The sequence below is a fragment of the Chlorocebus sabaeus genome, chromosome 23 (assembly GCF_047675955.1).
Source record: "Chlorocebus sabaeus isolate Y175 chromosome 23, mChlSab1.0.hap1, whole genome shotgun sequence".
Taxonomy (NCBI): Eukaryota; Metazoa; Chordata; class Mammalia; order Primates; family Cercopithecidae; genus Chlorocebus; species Chlorocebus sabaeus.
Window position 1 is genome coordinate 55,266,732 of NC_132926.1, and position 4,551 is coordinate 55,271,282.

The window sequence follows — 4,551 nt, forward strand, 5'->3', positions numbered from 1 at the left end:
TGGTCCACGCCTGTAGTCTCAGCACTTTGGGAGGCTGAGGCAGGCAGATCATGAGGTCAGGAGATCCAGACCATCCTGGCCAACATGGTGAAACCCTGTCTCTACTAAAAATACAAAAATTGGCCAAGTGCAGTGGCTCACGCCTGTAATCCCAGCACTTTGGGAGGCCGAGGTGGGCAGATCACCTGAGGTCAGGAGTTTGAGACCAGCCTGACCAACATGGAGAAACCCCTTCTCTGCTAAAAACGCAAAATTAGCCTGGCGTGGTGGCACATGCCTGTAATCCCAGCACTCGGGGGGCTGAGGCAGGAGAATTGCTTTAACCCGGGAGGCAGAGGTTGTGGTGAGCTGAGATCACGTCATTGCACTCCAGCCTGGGCGACAAGAGTGAAACTCTGTCTCAAAAATACATACATACATACATACATACATACAAATACAAATACAAATACAAAAATTAGCTGGGCATGGTGGTGTGTGCTTGTAGTCCCAGCTACTTGAGAGGCTGAGGCAGGAGAATCGCTTGAACCCAGGAGGCAGAGGTTGCAGTGAGCAGAGATTGCGCCATTGCATTCCAGCCGGGTGACAAAGTGAGACTTCCGTCTCAAAAACAAAAAGTAATAAGAAGAAAGGGAGATAAAAAACAAACCAAAACCAAAACAAAAAACTAAAATTATTTATTAATTAAAATATGTGCAATACTTGGAGAAAATGTTAGTTAAGTGTGATTAATGTTCGTCACTATCTGTTTTAATTCCTGTTAGTGGAATGAAGTTGTTATTTTCAAGTGTCACCAATGGGCCCATGCTAACAAATGTAATAATGGCTTCTTTCCTGTTTCCTTGGCACGATTCAACTAGTTGGCTATACATTCTCTCTTTTTTTTCTATAACCTCATATTAGAAGTGATCACTCTCATTTTGTTTCTTTTTTTCCAAAAATTATATACACACACAGTGTACAGTCAAAAAATTCTATAGTTTGTTATAAAGAAAAATCCCAGCTGCTCCTCACCATCCCAACCAGTCACCCCACCCACATCCCACTTCAATTTCCCATTTCCCGGATCAATGCTTTTAACTACTTTTCCTCATTCTTTTGATACTTACCATGTTTCTAAATAATATGCTTATAATACCACTTCTTGAATTTCCCCTTTTAGGTGTTATCTAGTGATTTCACAATATGGGAGATGAAGAATTAATATGGGCTCTTACACACACACACACACACACACACACACACAGCCCTTGGTATACAAATCTATTTTTCATTCCCTTTGTCTCAAAATAAAGTTACCTATAAAAGTACTTACAAAAATATTTGGCAGCCAGGCGCTGTGGCTCATGCCCGTAATCCCAGCACTTTGGGAAGCCAAGGTAGGTGGATCACTTGAGGTCAGGGGTTCAAGACCAGCCTGGCCAACATGGTAAAACCCCGTATCTACCAAAAATGTAACAATTAGCTGGGCTTGGTGGTGTGTGCCTGTAATCCCAGTTACTTGGGAGGCTGAGGCAAGAGAATTGCTTGAACCTGGGAGGCAGAGGTTGCAGTGAGCCGAGATCACACCACTGCATTTCAACCTGGGAGACAGAGCAAGATTCTGTCTCAAAGAAAAAGAAAAAAAATTGGCATTTCAGTGTTATGACTATGTAAACATTATCCACTGCTAGGCCAAGCGGTATCCTGTGAATATTCTCCCTCTTCTATGGAACATTCCTCCCTGCCCCACCTTCACTTCCCTACCCCAGACTTAATACTTTTTCCTCCCTTTGCATAATTTTCTCTGAACAGTACTTTTTACCAGCTTTATCCTAAACTTTTCCCTAGTTTTGAAATTCTCATTTCAGTAAGGTCATTAGGCACTCAGTCAGTTCCTTCTCCGTAAATAAATCGTTCCTGCAGCTTCCCAATGGGTTCCAGTCAGGATAGGTGACCCTCAGCTGTGCTGAGCAGCTCTTGCCCTGAGAATCTTCCAACATCATCTTTCTGGAGAATTATTTTTCTTCCTATTGTGTTGGATACTTGTTTCCCAGATCCTGTATCTTCCTCAGTCTTGATTTAGTCCTTTTTTTGTTTTTGTTTTGTTTTGAGACAGAGTCTCGCTCTGTCACCCAGGCTGGAGTGCAGTGGTATGATCTCAGCTCACTGCAACCTCCACCTCTGGGTTCAAGTGATTCTCCTGCCTCAGCCTCCCGAGTAGCTGAGACTACAGGTGTGTGCCACTATGCCCATTAATTTTTTTTTTTTTTTTTTTAGACGGAGTCTCACCCTGTCACCCAGGCTGAAGTGCAGTGGCAAGATCTTGGCTCACTGCAACTTCCGCCTACCTGGTTCAAGTGATTCTCCTGCCTCAGCCTCCTGAGTAGCTGGGATAACAGGCACGCATCACCACGCCCAGCTAAGTTTTGCATTTTTAGTAGAGACGGGGTTTCATCATGTTGGTCAGGCTGATCTTGAACTCCTGACCTCGTGATCTGCCCGCCTCGGCCTCCCAAAGTGCTGGGATTACAGGTGTGAGCCACCGCGGCCGGCCTCTGCCCAGATAATTTTTGTATTTTTAGTAGAGATGGGGTTTCACCACATTGGCCAGGCTGGTCTCAAACTCCTGACCTCAAGTGATCCGCCCACCTCATCCTCCCAAAGTGCTGGGATTACAGGCATGAGCCACCAGGCCCAGCCTACTCTTTTAATTTAGTAAAGCCACATCTTCTCATAGACTCTTGAGAATGAGTAGGTCAGTAGTTCCCTTTTTTTACTGCTGTACATTGCTCCATTGTGTAACAATATCACATTTTGGTTTTCTTTTATTGTTAATGGACTTTTGGATTGTTTCCAGTTTGGGGCTATTACAAATAGTGCTACATGGCTGGGTGCGGTGGCTCATGCCTATAACCCCAGCACTTTGGGAGGCCAAGGTGGGGAGGTCAGGAGATCGAGACCATCCTGGCCAACATGGTGAAACCCCATCTCTACTAAAATGCAAAAAATTAGCCGGGTGTGGTGGCACATGCCTGTAGTCCCAGTTACTTGGGATACTGAGACAGCGGAATCGCTTGAACCTGGGAGGCAGAGGTTGCAGTGAGCCAAGATCGTGCCACTGCGCTCCGGCTTGGTGACAGAGTGAGACTCTATCTCAAGAAAAAAAAAAAAAGGAGTACTACCATGAAAATTTTAGCACGTCTTTTGTTATCTAATTATACAAAAATTTTTGTTGGTATATACTTAGGAGTGAAATTTCTGGTATAAGATATATATATATATCTTGTATATATATATATACACACACACACATATCTTCTGATTTAGTAGATACTGCCAGAACGTTTTCCTAAGTTGTTGGCCTAAGTTATGCTCCCACCAGGAATGCATGAGAATCAAATTCCTCTACTGCTTCGCCAGCACTTCATATTTTCTGCCTTGCTTCCATGTTTGAAGGTTTTAGAAGTTTATGGGTTTTTTTTTAATTTTTAAAAAGCATATATTATCTCTTCTTTTTCATTTTTAACATTTTTATTGAGATATAATTTACAAATTGTAAAGGTACCCATGTATGTATGTATTTATTTATTTATTTATTTGAGACAGGGTCTGGGTCTGTTGCCCAGGCTAGAGTGAAGTGGTGCTATCTCAGCTCACCGCAACCTCCGGCTCCTCCCACCTCAACCTCCCAAGTAGTTGGGACTACAGGCGTGTGCCACCAGCCCAGCTAATTTTTGCATTTTTTTTTTTTTTTTGGTAGAGATGGTGTTTGGCCATGTTGCTCAGGTTGGTCTTGCATTCCTAGGTTCAAGTGATCCACCCACATCAGCCTCCCAAAGTGCTGAGATTATAGGTGTGAGTCACCATGCCCGGTCCAAAAGTAACCATTTAAAATGTATAATACAAATTCAATTTAGTATATTCACAGAGTTGTGCCATCATCACCACAATGTGATTTTAGAACATTTTTGTCACTCCAAAAGACCATACCCATTAGCAGTTACTCTATTTCCCTTCACTCACAGCTCCTCATAACCACTATTCTGCTTTCTCCATCTATGAATTGGACTATTCTGGGTGTCTCCTATAATTGGCCTCACACAATATTTGCCCTTTTGTGTCTGGCTAATTTCAGTTAGCATAATGTTTCCAAGGTTAATTCATGTCATAAGCATGTATTGGTACTTCATTCTTTTTCATCAGTGAATGATATTTTATTGTATGGATATGTCACATTTTGTATATGTATCAATTGATGGACATTTGGGTTATTTCTAGTTTTTGGCTATTATGAATAGTGCTTCTATGAACATTCATGTACAAGTTTTTGTGTGTACATATGTTTTCCACGTATTTCTCTTGGATAGATGCCTAGGAGTAGAGTTGCTGGGTCATATAGGAAGCCTATGTTTAACATTTTGAGGAACTGAAAAACCATTTTCTAAAGTGCTTGCAACATTGTACAGTCCCACTGGCAATGTCTGAGGGTTTCAATTTCTCCACATCTTCAACAACATCTGTTATTATCTATCTTTTTTATTACAGCGATTCCAGGATATATTAGCTTGA